The sequence below is a fragment of the Carassius carassius genome, chromosome 11 (genome assembly GCF_963082965.1).
Source record: "Carassius carassius chromosome 11, fCarCar2.1, whole genome shotgun sequence".
NCBI classification, from domain to species: domain Eukaryota; kingdom Metazoa; phylum Chordata; class Actinopteri; order Cypriniformes; family Cyprinidae; genus Carassius; species Carassius carassius.
Window position 1 is genome coordinate 33,658,688 of NC_081765.1, and position 18,343 is coordinate 33,677,030.

Here is an 18,343-nt window from a genome sequence, read left to right on the forward strand (position 1 = left end):
AGCTGCAATGTGTCATTTCTGCCACTAAAATACACCCCAGACTCACACCATTGGCTAAGCTGATGTTTTGATGTTGGGTTCAGTTATGCTGCTCATATAAACAGTTTGCATTCCAGTTTGATGTTGCGTGATTAAACACTTCATCTTTACCAGCAACAACAAATTAATTCTACATCTTCTCCCTGCTTATGCTTAAAAGCACTGCCACAAAAAATAGTCATTAGTGCATGTTTATCAGGCTTTAAAGTTGTTCTGGGTGGTGACGACAGGGCATCAGTTGTGTTCATGTTCATGCACTGGTTAGGTTTATATATAACCGATAACAATAGCTGCACCTGAGAGGAAACCAGTTAAAACAGATGATCTCTGACGTCCTGTAGGTCAAAGCTGTTCTCATGATGTGTTTCTTCTCTTGGATTTGTATGCGGTAGATTTAAAGGATGTCAAACCACCTTTCAATTATTCTTCAGCGCTTTTTATAACCCTTTAAATCTGACTGCCAGAGTCTAGACATATAGAAATGAGTTTTAGCATTGGTATCTGTTCTTTCACACCAGCAGAAGCTCCATAGCAGAACAGAAAGAAATGTGTGTGTTGGTGTTTGAGTGTGTTTGGACGTACCAAAAACACACAACACTCACTGTTATTGTCCCTTACAAACTCTCAGACTGTATTCAGTAAATGACATGTTCTTGCCCTGAAAGAGAGGAGATGGTGTATGTAGTAATTCTTTTATAAGGGATCTGTAATACCTACGGAACAATTCAGTCATCGTTAGCATATTCCCAATATGTTCCAAAAAAAAGAACTGGCCACTTGTATGATATTCTCCATCAGTTAGGATGCTCCCTTTGAAGGTTGCTCCCTATGTAGGTAGTAGGCAGCAAGGCAGGTCACTAGTTTTTATTAAATGTGAGTGTGATTTTGAAGCATGCACAAATGTGTGAGTGGAGGAAAGCTAATGCCAGGCACGCTGAGCTGTGTGTGTGTGTGTGTTGTCAGGCACACTGAGCAGTGATTGTGAGCAGCTCTGGCCCGTGGGTGAGGAGATGCCATCTGTCAGTGTTGTGACGGCTGCTGTTGTAAGAGCAGACAGACACACTCAGATAATACTGATATCTGTGTTGAGCTCATCGCTGATTAAAGGTACGCACACATTAGCCTCATTTCACTGCAATTTTGCTGCCAAAAAGGTCCATTGTCTATTGTCAGGAAGAACAACTTACACACTGAAGTCACTTTCAAACCAAGCATCTTTCTGTTGTTTGGGCTGACAAATTTGTGTGAAATCTGCATGCTTAATTTTTTAAAAATCTTCCAGATTGTAGATGTAATTGCAGAAGCACGTTAAATGTGATCGTACCTCAAGTGGCACGTTTCATGCAAATTATTATTGTTTTAACAAGAAAATATGATGGAATACACTCAAGTTCAACAAATAGTAACCTTTATTAATATAAATTTTATTTTTATTTTTTGCTCATTAATATAGTTAGTGTAAAACCATGACTGTCCATACTGAACGTGAAAATACATGACTTTCATTTCTTTCAGAACTGAACTTGATGAAGGAATAATTTGAATGTTTTAGAAGTCTCTTCTGCTCACCAAGGCTGCATTTATTTGATCAAAAATACAGTAAAAATTGTGAAATATTATTATAATTTAAAAATCACTGATTTTTACGTGAATATGTGTTGAACTGTAATTTATTTCTGTGACGCTCCGCTGTATTTTCAGCATCATTCCTCCAGTCTTCAGTGTCACATGATCCTCAGAAATCATTCTGATATGATGATTTACTGCTCAATAAACATTTCTGATTATTATCAATCATGAAAACAGATCCAGCACACAATATTTTTGTGGAAACCATGATGCATTTTAATTTTCAGGATTTGTTGATGAATAGAAAGTTCAAAAGAACAGTGTTTATTTGAAATAGACATTTTCTGTAACATTATAAATGTCTTTACTGTCACTTTTGGTCAATGTAATGCATGACTGCTGAATAAGTATAGTCAAAATGCTGATAAGATTCAGTCTGAAATACAGGAAGAACAGCATGTGCTCACACTGAGATACTAACACTCAGGTTTCTATAACGAGGGCCAAGAAAGGAAGTTCCACAGTCTGCAGTCAGTCAGAAGAACTGCAGCTAACATCAGACATCCAGAAAACTCATTTCATGCCACATTTGGATCCAAGAATCAATCCAACAGATCCCAGATCAGAAATGCATGGTCTCTGCAGAAACCAATATGAACAAATGTTTCTCTTGTATTAAGCGTATTAAACTTACATTACACCAATGCACTAATGTCATGCAATACATTTTAAATATATCGTTTTTATACTGTTACAGTATGTTGCTTTATATATTGTTGGTTCATCAGTAAGTTCACTTTTTGATGGCTGTTTTTCTCATGTCTGAATGTGGTTTTCCAATGATTTGCATTTTTAGATCAAATTAAGCTGTGGTTGTTCTGTTTAAAACATGGAGGTTTTCTGGTTTATTAGTTATCTTGCAGCATCTACGTTGTACTGTACATCTGCATTATTTACATAAAGGTTAATGGAATGGTGACATTGGGAATAAGGTGAACAGAGACAGACATCTGAATCAAAATGAGTTTTCTTCTTTATTCCTTGCACTTAAATTACCTGCTCAGAAGTCTAGTCAGAACTATTAAATATTAATGAACAAAAATCATCAATAATTAATATTCCAGATACCCAATGGAGTAAAAAAAAACCAGACTGACTTTTAAATGTCACTATAAATTAATCACAACCTCTTCAGTTCCAGAAAACAGTAATGCTGTTCTGCTACACTGTTGTTTTTGTGTCATCACACACATTGTAAACATGCGTTTTTTTGTTTGTTTGTTTGTTTTTTCAAGATTTTAGCAGGAAATTGTGCGTCAGTTTCTGACCTAATGAAACTCCGAATAGTTAAATGAAACCACACTTCACATCTGGTCGTGAATTCTTCAGGGGAAAGTTGTTTGTTTAAACTTCTGATGGCTTGTTCCATATCTTTGTCTCTCACAAGCTCTAAAAATAATTCAAACTCGTGGAATTATCTTTGCCTTTCGGTCAAGTAAGTCAGCAGCTCTTCCATGACCCCAAACTTGCTAACATCTTGCTGTTTCGTTTTGCAGCATTTGTCATTGCACACAACAAAATCAAGAAAGTGTCCCAACAGCTATATACTCAAGAAGAAATTGTGCAAGTTTTATGATGATGATGATGTCATCACGGCTGGTTACTTTGTGATTGCTGAACATTCTAAAAATCTCATTCTCCACAATCTTCCTTTAAAGGAGTAGTTCAACCCCAAAATTTACATTTGCATTACATCCCTGGAAATGTAGCATTGCATCACTTGCTCTGCAGTGAATGGGTGCCGTCAGAATGAGAGTCTGATAAAAACATCACAATAATCCACAGCACTCCAGTCCATCAGTGAACATCTGGAGAAGACAAAAGATGAAACAAATCAATGCGCAGGAAACAAATTAAGTTATATTTTCCTATATTCTAGTCACATAATTCAAAGAAAACATATTTAAAACAGAACAAAGAGTCACTTTAGTTTAGTAGACGTTATGACAAGAGAGTACTAAATTGTCCCTAGCAATCATTTTGATCAAACAATTAAATATCAACGTTATGGCAATGCCAAAATCAAACCTAAACCCTTGTCTGTTAGCATCAAAACCCCTCATACAGGTCAAAGGTCAACATATCCTTAGAAAGCTATTTCATTGTTTGTATTGGTTTGTTTTGTAGCCTCATGACAGCTGAATAAATGATGCTAACATTCAAACCACAAAAGTACCTTGTTCTGAAGTACTGACCTAAATCTCCGGATGTTTCACAACAGCAACCGGTCAAGCTGTTACTCACGCAATGCAATAGACTTTTTCCTTTTCTTTTTTTCTCCAGCCAAACAGTCATGTCCCATAGTCTCCAGATTCAATTACAATCATCATTCCAAAGAAATGGCATTCCTGGGAAAATCAGCACAACGTTTCGCCAATCTGCAGTTTTAAAGAGGCCTATTCACACCTTAATATACTGAACGCTCAGCTGCTGTTATGAAGAAAAAACAGTTAAGAAATCAAGTGACTGTTCACGGCTATTTTCAACACCATGGGTTACTGAAAAGTGTTGTGTGTGTCATTATTGTACGCATTTTGAAATGAAAGCTTTGGCTTATTGTGCACATGTTTTAAGCTTGCTGAAATTTTTTTTAAAGTCTGATCACAGCATATAAAAATAAAAAAATATATAAAACTGACTGGATGAGGAACAGTCAAAGCTGTCTGAAAGCTGATTTGCTGAAAGCCAGAGAGAAAGTATCAGCAAAGTACTTATAATATTATTTAAAAGAATATAATTAAATGGGAACTGAATGCAATGTTTTCAGACATTTGCAATATATATATAAATTCACTGTGGGAACAGACACTCCTTGTGAAACTGGTTATTAATCTATTTAGTTTTGGTTGTAAATAGACGAGGCAGAGTCAAATGACACCTGGATTTGTTCTGAGATCAAAACCCATTCATAACACTGAATAGAGAGGGAAAGGATTCTGTTCAAGGCAGTGAAGCATGACAGCTTTAAAAACAACACGTTTACAGGAGTGTTGGGAAGACATCATTTCAGTAACACATCATTTAATTCTCCTCTTTCACACAGAAAGCAGAACCTGCTGACTTTTGTCACATTTCTCACACTGATTTAAGAGGTTTTAACAATGCAAAATGTGTTAAATACAATGCAGAGTAGCCTTTATTTTTTTACCTAAATCATTATAAAAATATTTAATAAATGAACACACTGTAAACTGATCTGGGGAGCATTTCCCAAAACCATAGTTGCTAAATAAGTAAGCAACTTTGTTGGTTGCAATGCAATTTCCCATTGCCAACTAACTAAGTTGCTAACAGGTTAGCACCTTTAATTTTGGGAAACGCACCCCTGAATGATTAGCATCTGAAAAACTAATGGAGCTTATTTTAAAGTCAACAAGAAAATAAAATCAACCCTGTTTATTTTCACTATCCACAATCTGACTTTGTATGTCTTATTCGTGCACAGTTCATCTGAATTATTTTCCACCATGATATCATCTTCTGAAACAAGCTTCGCTTTCAGCTGACATCATTAATTCTGTTTTTAAGATCCTCCCGTCCAATCAAATGCCTCCATTTTGGTATGTAAATCACACTTATTCCCTACCTTTTTTCTTGTTGAATATGTCAGACTACAGATCCTGATATGTAAATCAGTGTGATTTTATTATCATTGAGACACTGTTCTAGTTTTTATTAATATTTTGGATCAAGCTTTAGATTTGTTCAGATATAACTTTAGAATCAACTTAAAATAAATGAGCACACCTCATGAATAATATTAAACTCATTGTGTCATGGATTAAACAGTTTAAGAGATTTTACATGGTTTATTCAGATTTCTATCAAGTAGATAGCTCATACAGGGTTATTTTTTTATTTTTTATTTTTTACAGTGTGGTATTGTGTGATTAAATTTGATGCTTTCTTCTAAAGCCATTACTCTTGCCTTATCCTCTCAGCACCATTTTTTTGGTTATTCCACTGAAATCCATAACATTTCTGTTCAATTAGAGTCCCTTATAAGGGCATAAATAAGGGAGGTGCTCTAGCTTTTGTAATATTTAGCTATTGTAAGAGACTCTAGTCCAATGGGATGGGTTATATTCAGAGAAACGTTGCTCATTTTCCCCCAGACTTCCTCACTCCAGAGCGCTGATGATGATGTAACCACTCAACCATCTCACTGCCTTTAACCCTATTTGGGGGTGAAAGAAAAAAACGTCAGCTAGCATAGCCTTTTTTTTTCTTTCCAACTGAGGAATGTTGCTCTTGTATCAGAGTCGCACACACGATCATCTCTTGTTCCAAGAGTTCTGGAGGATTGAATATTCTCATGTGGAAAGATACAGAGACAGAAAGTTTGTGGAGAGCACTTGGATTCATCACATCATGTGAGAAAGAAACAGGCCGAAGACTAAGAGGAACTTTAGTTTGTGCAAACAGACAGAGTTCTCCTCTAGCCACACATCAGCACAGAAGTGACTTGAGTTTGATTAAGATGGAGAGATTTTAGACAGGATTCCCCAAAAATCTAATTCATTCAGAAAAAATGCAGTCTTGGGGCCCATTTACGCCAGAGTTATTATAAAACTATACGTATATATATATATTTACTAAACTTATATTTCTTCATCAGCACTTCTTATTTTTATGTGCTTTAATGAGTTGTGTTAAAATAACAAAAACTGAAATAAAAATGACCAAAAATTATAATAAAAATAAAAAGAGAAAATGTAAAGAGTTAAAGGGTGTTTTGTCCCTGCAAAGACTAAACACTTGATTACGTGTCTCGTAAACTAAAATTAATTTGATATCAGAAACAAATAACAATAATAATTAAAAATATGAATAAAAAAATAAAAAAAATCTAAGCGATGCTAAAATAACACTGATTCACTTCAAGGACAATAACAATAACGTTAAACTTTTAATAATGGCTCGAACGTTTGAATGAATATGATGATGTCGTGCATAAACCATAAACCATTTTAACCAATTTCAGAAATGCACAACTGCTGAATTTACATGCATAATGTCTATTTAATAATATGTGTTCTATTACATATATTTTTACACATTTGCACATGATCTGCTTTTATTCATTTAGAACTGAACTGTGTGTCATGCTCAAAATACAATGCATATTATATTATATATTATACACTCATAATATAATGCATATTATACATGCATATTATATACAGTACTACTAATAATATGCATATAACACTCTTGTTGTATGATGCATATAATGTGCTTGTAATATAATACATATTATATCCTCATATTATAATGCATATTAAATGCTCATAATGTAATGCATATTAAATGCTCATAATATAATGCATATTATATCCTCATATTATAATGCATATTAAATGCTCAAAATATAATGCATATTAATTTCTCATAATATAATGGATATTATATCCTCATATTATAATGCATATTAAGTGCTCATAATATAATCCATATTAATTTATCATAATATAATGGATATTATATCCTCATATTATAATGCATATTAAATGCTCATAATATAATGCATATTAATTTCCCATAATATAATGCATATTATATCCTCATATTAGAATGCATATTAAATGCTCATAATATAATGTAAATTGTTTTCAGCACTTATAAGGAATTTGAAGAGCTAATGAACATGTCACACAGGAAGTTGTGTGGTTTGGCACCAGCAAGTACGCAGTCAAGCGTTCAGTCTTTGTAAGCGCAAAAAACCTTTTCACTCAACTTTGTGTCGTGTATGATTTTTTAGGTGTCGAGAAAAAAAGATCAGTGTGTAGAAAAATGAGTTAAAGGTTAACTAATGTCCTAATGCCTCAGATCTGTACTGAATACTTCAGATCACATGATGCACAATAGTCCACGCATTTAAACAGACATTATGAGAAACCACTACATGTTTGATGTTTGTTAGACACAAGGAGATATATCAAATTTAAACTTCCTGAGCAAGCCTTTTATTGTAGATTGTCTTATTCTGAGAAGCAAAAGATAATGATGAAGTGTTAGAAGAGTCTGTGGCTTTTTGCATGACATGCAATCTGTCACAGGAAACATGCAGAGGACTGATGTGTTCCAGGGCATCTGCCACTAAAATACTTTGTGCACTTTCATCGTGCACTTTTTTATTTAAAGTGCACACATTGTTTTTCATGTGGCTGGATTTCACTGCAGACTCCAGCTGTATAAACAGCGGTCGATGAACCTGCGCTCACAGCTGCTCTGAATCTCACGTAAAGTTTTCAGGCTGCAGGAAATGTGGTGCTGTCAGATTTTAACATCCATGGTGTTTTTAGACACGATGACATCATTTCCTGTATCTCTTTCTCTGGAGGAAATAGAAAACTCACTCAAGCGAGAGCCTCTTTATCATTAGCTCAAATGCTCTTTCAGACATTTTAAAGGAAAGTAGTTTTACTGATATGCATTTTAAGTTAGTTTTGCACAGTATGTTTTTCCTGTTCATAAGTCATGAAAACAAGACACTAAAATAATGAGGAAGCACAAAACAAAATATGATGGTGTGGCAATATTATTTTGTAAAAAATATTTCCCTAATTGATTTTAATGTAGATCCGAAATAAATGTTGGAAGCCAACATACAATACATTGCTGTAATTAAGTTAATTTAATTTACATTATTTCATTATTTATTTATTTTTTACTAATAAAAATCAGGTGAGTAATATATATATATATATATATATATATATAATAGTAATTAATAGTAATAATAATTGTAAAATATAAATAATTATTATTATTGTTGTATTTTTAAACAAATAGGGAAGTAAAATGATTAAACTGTATATATTTGAAATGAGTAAATTAACATTTATTATTTTAATTATTTATACATTTATGCAAATAATTTATTGTCAGACAAAACAAGCTTTTGTGTAATTCTGTATATTTATGTATTATTTAATTATTTATGCATTTAAATAACATTATTTCATTATTTTCTTCATATATCATTTATTTATCAGTTAACAAATAATAATAAAAAATGTAAATCGTTTTGATATTTTGATAAATAAATAGGTAGTTATAATTATTGTATTACTTATGTATTAATTTAAATGTTACAATTATTTAATTTTTTATTCCTAAATTAAATGTGTTATCCACTTTAACACACACAGTTAAAATGATTTATTAGTGTATCATTTGTATTAGTTGATGCAGTTTTATACATTTCATTATAAATTTATGCATTTAATTAAATTGTAATTATTATAGACCATATAGCAACTTAAATATGAACTGTATAGACCATATGAAAAGCTACATACACATTTATATATATCTTACACCCCCAGCTGAGCACATGAAGCTCCTGCAACACATTCTTTTAAGTTATTTTGCACAGTAACTTCCTCCTTCCGTTCTTTGTGTGTGTGTGTGTGTGTGTGTGTGTTTCTGTTCCTTCTACATGTGCTTATTTCCTGTATTTGCACACAAGAGTTCAAAAATGAAAGACAGCAAAGTCCTCATCATTTCAACCAGCAGCTGAACAGAAGCCGAGTTGAGAGAAGCTGACCTATAAATGTCAGATAATGTATTCATTATCAGATCAGTATTCCTGATCGTTAGCAGCCATTCAAAATGCACTTTTGTTTCAGTTTACAGAACTTAAATTAGGAAGTGAAAAGTGTGCATATAATGACAGCCATGGCTCACAAAAGCTTTGGCCACCTGAAATATATATATATATATATAAATATTTGTTTGGTGGATCTGTCTCAGCGTGATCTGTATGTGGCCTCCAGATGTAAGAGGTTAATTATTAATGATTTTATTGTGGCAGGTGAACAAATCGACTCTTGTGTGTCTGTGAAAGTGACTTCTAACTTTACACAAACCTCCAAAGATAGCTTTGTTTTAAAGTCCATGCTGAAATTGCAGACGAGAAACACTCTGATGAAGAGGATAGGCTTCGCTCGTGTGTCTGTCTGGGAGGAAAATGAAAACATTCCAGTGACCTGAAAGAAAGGAAATGTAAATATTTGTTCTGAAATAAAGTTCATATCCAGTTCAGAATCTAAAAACATGAGAAAATAGCCAGATAACTGTCAGCCAGATAGTGCTGACATGATCTTCTGCAGTGAATCAGGCTTAAAAGGTTATACTGAAGTGAGAAATGGATCTGGTCAATCATGATGTCATTTCTGTGAAATATAGTCATCTTCTCTAAAGCGTTGTAGATTAGAGGCCTTTCTTTCTCCTAAGTGTCTTAATAGGAAACATGAGAGTTTTGCCTATACTAACTACAACTGCTCAAAGTTTGTTTTAGAAGTCTCTTCTGCTCACCAAAGATGCATTTATTTAATCGACAATACCGTAAAAAAATATGAAATATTATTATAATTTAAAATAACTGTTTTCTGTTTGAATATATTGTAAACTGTAATTTTTGTGTGTGATGCTCCGCTGTATTTTCAGCATCATTCCTCCAGTCTTCAGTGTCACATGATCTTCAGAAATCAGAATAATATGATGATTCACTGCTCAAGAAACACGTCTAATTTTATATTCAAACAGAAAATAGTTATTTTGCATTGTGAAATAGTCTCGTTCATTATTGACGAGTCCTCAGCAGTCAGGAAGCCACTTAAGTGCCATTTAAACTACTGATACAAGCGTTGTTTCTGTGTAATTGCAGTAATAACACCGCCAGCATCGACACAGACTTGAGTTTAATGATCATATGCCCAAAGGAGAACAGCACACAGCCTGAAGAGCTTATACTGCCGTAGAAACCATGAGACATATTTTAAATAACAGTTATAGCAATATTTAGTCATTTTAGCAGAGATCAACAATAAATGTAAATAATAACTATATGTATTATATCTATTTACACACACGTATATATATATATATATATATATATATATGTATGTATCTACATAAATTAGTATACAAATACTACCATAAATAGTTTAAATAAGACAATAATAATACAAAAAATATTTTTTAATTTCAATAAAGAATAATCTTAATGGTCCTAAAATGGGCTTTTTCAGGCAAAATATATTTTATAATATATTTCATTTATTTTTTTATTTTAGGGGTCAAAGGTGACATCTATTCATATTTAGGGAAGCACAGTACATTGTCTTTATTTTCATTGTGTTTTTTTTTTCTCTGGTTTTGCTTGTGATCATATTCACATCCTAATTCAACATTCATAATCACACAAAACTAAGTAGAGTCTCTCTAGTCAGAATCTCGTCTGTTTGGTCTTATGTCTGGTTCAGAAGCTTGTTCTCACCGAAGCCTCTTCTGAAGTAAAAGTGTGTTGTGTAACAGTGGATGGGGGAAGAGCAGGAGATTCTTCAGTCTGCTGCTCCATCTGTCTGTGTGTTCGACTCCTAAAGCATCCGTTACACACTGTGTAACCCTCGTATGAACCGCTGCTTCCTGCAGTGATCCACAAGAGAAGCAGGGCTTTGTTCTCAGGTGTTAAACATTACCGAAGAGACCCAGCGCACCTGCCATTCTCCTGCAAACGCTCAGTAGTGTGATCAGAGATATAGGCCAGAGAGTTTCCTTCAGGTGTCTCTGACATTAAAGCAGGTGTGATATTATTAACCAAGCTAGATACAAACAAGTTGAGAGTTTAACTAACATGCTGAGTCAGATTCACTTCAGTCTGCTGATCTGGAAGAGAACAATCACTGAATCACTGTAGAAGAAGAGTTTGCTGAATGCTGTGGAAAAATGTATTGGTGTAGCTAATGTGTATGTAAATGATTATATATAGGAATATCTACATTTATTTATTACAAGGTAATACAATTATGGAATGCATAATACATTTAATATGCATTTAAATGAGTGTGTATAATATATAATTTTATTTTACACTAATTTATATTTTAATTATTTTTTAATACAATTTATTTTGTAATGAAATGTACAATTATACTTTAAAGTATAATTTCATTTATTAAATTGTATTTTATATAATAAACTTAAATATTGTAATTATTTTACAATAAAACATAAAATTTTAAATTGCTGTGTAACTTCAATTATATATATATATATATATATATACACATACAGATATAGACATATTAAATCGTAATTTTAATATATATATTAAAATCTGAATGTATTGTGCAAATACATTTAACAGTCGCAATAAAATATCTAAAAATAATTATGGGCAAAAGTCATGCAACTTTATGAATTCGAGCTGTATACAGCAATGTGTTTAAATAGAGAACAAATGCAGACTTTCTGCTACTTCAGTGTCTGCATCTACATCTCAATATAAACTCTTTCTCAAAAAAGATAAACAAAAATAACTGACACATTTCCTTTTCTCCTGAGACATAATTAAGTGATGATAACTCAGTGTTAAGGTCTTTTAAACAGTTGTTGCCATAAAGCTGAGCAGTTGAAGAGCTGATGATGCATCAGGAGCCTGAATGACTGACTGACTGTTCGTGACACTGATGAAAACACAATGCCTCTCGCTGTCTTTGCCTATAAAAGGAGAGGCGGCCTTAAGGTTAGTTATTTCGAAAGCTTGACACAACCACATCCTGCTCGAGTGGAAGGATTAAGAGCCGTTCACAGGTCTCAATGACCTGATCACCGCACAATCATTGGCTAAATCTCATTTCACAATTAAAGTACTTAAAAACATTGAAAAGAAATTAGTTTAGCAATTAGAAATTAGTTTTTGGTGAATGCATCTTAAATAGATTTTGTGCACCCCACTGACAAACAGTTGTTTAAGCATAAGCATCATTAAAAAATAAATGCAACTTAATTTATACCTTCTGAAGAAATGAAATTGTATTTTAATGCATTTTAGTTCACAAGTAAACTGATCTTGCCATGGATGTTTTTAATGTTACTTTAATAATTAACTGGAATCAGTTACTATATGAAATCATTTTGGTTATATATTGTAGATTAAATATATATTGTGATCATAACATCATATTACCGTAGGTTACTAAATGCATGAGTTGTGAAACAGTTCACAAAGAGGAAAAGTATATGGATAGGTGGATTATATATTTCGACTCATGCATTTATTCATTCATTCATTCTCTTTATCTGATTGTGTTATTATGGATTATGTATTCATATTTTAGCCAGAAACAGTTGTTTGTAGTTAAAAAGTGTCTAATGCTGAATTTGTTTCAGCTTTATGTCTTCTCCAGATGTTAACTGATGGACTGGAGTGCTGTGGATTATTGTGATGTTTTTATCAGCTGTTTAGACTCTCATTCTGACGGCACCCATTCACTCCAATGATGTGAAGTGATGCAATGCTATATTCCTCCAAATCAGATGAAGAAACAAACTCATCCACATCAGAACCGGCTTGTAAGACGATGAATTGCTCTCAAGCTTTCATTTCTGGGGTGTGATGTTTCTTTAGTGAATCGGGTGCTAAACACTGATGACAGCGTATGCACAAAAATAACACTATCAGCAGAGATCTCCTCTGTGATTTCATAATCCTCTGGAGTGAGTCTTTACATGTTTTAATTATTCTCCAGAGGCTCATTAGCATGTGGCGTTCATCTTAAACGTCAGCTACATACGACAGAATAAACACATTAGCCTTCCTGCTGCTGCTGCTTCCTGAAAACACACAATGGTTAATGAGTGAAGGTTTTCATTTCTGCCACATTCCTTCCTTGTTTGACTTTAACCCTGATGAAGGCCGAAGCTGAACGTCTCCTCCTCTTCCTCCCAGACACTTCCTCATAGCAAACATGATGCTACAGACAGAGCCCTCTAGTGAGGAGAAGAAGACAAACACTTGCTTAGACAGAGATCATTGGTAAAATTCCTCTCGCAATGACAATAATATATGAGTGCTGGAAGTCTTTCTACTGTCCTGTTTATCTGAGACTAGTTTTGTCTTTGGTTTGTAGATTGTGTTGGGGATTTAAGAGGAATTTGTTCCACAGATGAGGAAAATGAAGCCTGGAAGCTCTGTAAGATTGTAATAGTCGTGCTGAACACTGAAACAAAATAACATTTTGTCACTACTGACCCCTTGTGGACAGATTTTAGTCACAATAAAACATACAAGACCTTGTCTTCTCAGCAAGGTTAGATAAACAGACATTTTTATTAGTTTTGTTAAAGGAACAGTTTGCCCAGGAATGAAAAGACTGCTGAAAATGTCCCTCAGGTCACCTGAGATCAGGATGAGTTTGTCTCTTCATCAGATTTGTAGAAATGTAGCATTGCATCAGTGTCTCATCATTGGAGTGAATGGGTGCCGTCAGAATGAGAGTGCAAACAGTTGATAAAAACTTCACAATAATCCAGAGCACTCCAATCCATCAGTTCACATCTGGAGAAGACAAAAGATGAAACAAATCCATCAAGGCATTTTTAACTTTAAACCTTTTTTTTTCTGCTAAAATCCATAAGAGTCCATAAAATTAAAACTGTCTTAATGCTGGATTTGTTTCAGCTTTACGCCTGTTTCACATATAATCCGTCTGCAGTGCGTCTGCAGTCCGTGTGCGTTACGTGCTTTCACACAGGACAAATTTGCAGTCCACTACTGATCCGAGTCTGTTTAAGCCACAAAACACAACATTTGTCCATTATTTTGATATCAAATCATGTAAAAAAACAAAAAAAATCAAAAAGCTTTTTCAGCATTGTGATACTCTTTCATCACAGTACAGTAACAATCTTTCATAGACATATTTAAATTCAAATATAAACAATGTAGTATTACTCATGCATTTGACTGCTAGGTTTTATAATAAGTTGCTGAAACAAGCTGCAACACATTTAAACACAACATTAGCCTTGTTAGGATATCACAAAAATTTAAAATTAAAACTCACCACTGACAGAAACAGTCGACTCTCGTGCCTTTTGCATTTAAATCTTTATTACACGCAACTTTGTTTTTCTGCCTCCATAAAAGTGCATATATAATGTTGCTTTGTTTCTCTAAAGTTGCTCTTTTTTTCTTGTTTTAAATCTAGCCAAAACCCAGTGTGAAACACAGTAGGCTTTAATTAGTATACATTTATTGAGTAATGACTGCATTTCCGTGTCAATCCATGTTCATTTTTACCGCGAACAATGCGCTGTCACTTTAATTCAGGGCATGCAGCACAGCAAAAATAGACTCTGTACGTAAACGATCGCTGCACTGCTGCAGACGCACTGCTCCTGGAACGCATTGACGGACCGCAACCGCGTGCAGTGTGAACGCTGGAATCCGTTAACATGGGTGCGTAAAAAAATATGCAACGCGTACGCACTGCAGACGGAGTATGTGTGAAACGGGCGTTAGTCTTTCCAGATGTTAATTGATGGACTGGAGTGCTGTGGATTACTTGTGGACTATTGTGAGTTTTTTATCCGCTGTTTGGATTCTCATTCTGACGGCACCCATTCACTCTAATGGTGAGCAAGTGATGCAATGCTACCTTTCTCAAAATTTTCAGCATATTTTTATTTTTGGGTGAACTATTCCTTTTATTTAAAGTCTGACCTATTAGCTTTGCTTCATTTGGTTTCCTTGCACAGGGTGATTCCTCATGGACAAAGGTCAAGCGTTTGACCCTCATACGAAGTTGACCTTTGAACTGGTGAGTTACTGAGGTCAACATTGTTCTGAGCTTGTAGCAGCACAAGCACTGAACCCGATATTACTGCAGAGAAATTATTTCACTGTCACTTTGCTTTTTAGCCTCCTACTGGAGTAAATAATATTAATTACAGTGTGATTAATGTCATTGAGAAACTACCACTGTCTAATTAATATAGAGGTAGTGTTTATTAATTTATTTAAAAAATATATATATATTTTAGTTACATTTTCAGTATTTAGTGTTAGTATTAGTTGTGTTTCTGCCGTTATTTTTTTTATTTTTATTTTTATTTAAGTTTTAGTTTCTTTTTATTAGTACATTAAAATGAACAAAATGAGAAATGTTGCCTTCGCAAGCTTATATATTATATGTATATGAATATAATACATATATTCAAATATATAAACTGAAAACATATAGAAATTATATTTTGCATGAAGAAAATCAAAGCCTGTTTTTTGGACCATTGGACATTATTTTAATTTGTATTAATGTAATGCATCCAAGTGTTTTATTTTTTAGAGTTAGCGTTAGAGTTAGTTAGCCAACAATATTCATCATTTTTATGATACTCTTATAAGAATAATATCTGTTCAATCATAGCTATTTTTTGCAGTACAGAATGGGGGAAATATTCATGATAGAAAGTAACCTGCTTATAGTGAATTATGAAGCAAGGTTTTTCTGGTTTTGTCTGACAAAACAACATAAAAACTCACGACTGCAGGACATTTGAGCAGAAAGCCTGCAGGTGCAGGTGGTCTTGTTTCAGATACACTTCACAAGATGCTGCTTAAATACACAGCCATTTATTAACTCATATATATTTATACAGCCCTTTGAATAAAACACATCATTTCAAATGAGCTGCACAGTAATGCACAGAAAAATAACAGCTGTAATGCTGCAAAATTCATCAATTATGAAACTAATTCAATTAAAGCAACTGTTATTTTAGGATAACTAAAAAAAGGCTTACTAATATAGTTTTTATGGTAAAACTTTATTTTAAGGATCAACTCTCACTAATAACTGACATGAATATTGCTAGCATATTGGCTGTTTATTAGTTCCTATAAAGCACATATTAATGCCTTATTCTTTCAATCCCTTACCTCATACCTAAATTAACATGTATTAACTACTAATTAATAAACAGAAAATTAGGAGGCAAGTGTAGTTAATAGTGAACATTCGACCTTAAAACAAAGTTTAACCATTTTTATTAATATATGGAATTGTTTTTATGTATTAATTAATTTATTTCCCTCTTCAAGTTTTCTTTATTGTGTTGTTTTATTTTTAGTTGTTTTTAAACAAAAGTTTTTATACATTTTTATTATGTTTTAAAATGTCCATTTATTTATTATAGTTTATCATTTATTTATTTATTTATTTATTATTATAGTTTATTATTTATTATAGAATGTATTGAACTAGTTTTTCATGTGATATTTTAACTTTTAGTTTAATAATTTTGTGTTAAATTTTATTTTTAAAATTCTAATTAAATTATATATTTTTTTAATGTCCACATAGCAGTAATTTATTTCAGTTTTAGTTTTAGATATTTTAATTTTCTTATTAGCTAGCTGGAACCAATTTATTTATTTATTTTTTTAATTATTTATCAAGTAATTTCAGCCACATATTTCTTTTCTTTCTTCAATGAAACACAAAATTAGATGTTTGACAGAGCATCAGAATATAGATCTTTTTTTATGCAATTGATGGTGATTTTTTATGACAAGCCATACTAAAAACGCCATATAAGTAGACTAAATATAAATGGTTACAGGTTTTTAAATGAAAGCTGTTTTACTTTCAGCATAAGGAAACATGCCTAAAACAAAGGCATGCAACTAATATCTTATGTTCATCTAAAGGAAACTCTATCGCCCTCTTGAGGACTGAGGTTTGTTTCTGCCACAGAAACACAAGAGGAACACTAAAGCAGAACACACGCCTGTCATTTGTTGGCTGTGTAACTGTTTGTGGCTTTATTGAGCTGCTCCTCAGGGTCAGATCTCTGTCAGACCTGACAGATGTTTGTCCTTCTTCACACGGAGATGCAGGGCTGTAGAAGTGTAAAATTGTAATGATGGATATTGTCTTTTCTTGAATGACCTGGCAGACTTGAGGGTTAATAATCACGTGAAGCACTTCAAAGAGTGTTCCAGCTGCACACAGCAAGCCCAAACACAGACCAGCTCCACTACAGAGAGAGAAACTCACTTCACTAGCACACCACAGCAGATGTTTATATATATATATATATGTTTGTACACAATATTTATTAAAGCTATAATAGTATGCCAGTGATGATAAAATAAAACTGGTACATGTTCAATAGGCACATAAAATTGTGTTGCAAGACAATGCCAGTGGATTTCAACATGTGGACCGCAGCCCCCTAGTTGGTTGCGATGGTATTGGAGGTGGGCCGCCATTTACTATTCAAGTATTATCACATACACAATTATATAAAGCATATATAACCAGCAGTGAAATGTGAGACAGGTCCGCTCCATGGACAGTGCAATTATTAAAGAATACAACACAGATGAAAATATACATAAATATAGCTATGAAAGAATGAAATAAAACTAAACAATAAAAATATAAAAATAAAATAAAAAAGATCTATACTGTAGAACGCAAAATAATGTGCATGAAAGTAAACTGTAGTCTTAAATATTAAGATACACAGGAATGTACAAGAGGCAAATGTGCAAACAGGGTGACACTGTCAATGTGTCTATGTGAGGTAGTGAATGATGAAGATCTTACTGATAAAGTGAACATTAAGTGGAGATATGAAGATGTTAAGAGGCTGGTTTCGAGTTTAGGAGCCTGATGGCCTGGGGGAAGAAACTCCTTCTGAGTCTCTTGGATTTGCCATCAGGCTACGGAAGCGCTAACCATATGGCAGCAAAGTGAAAAGATGGTTACTGGGGTGGATGGAGTCCTTGATGATTTTAACAGCTCTGCTTTGCAGCGTTTGAGGTAGATGTCCTGCAGAGAGGGGAGAGCAGACCCTGAGATGCGTTCAGCTAAGC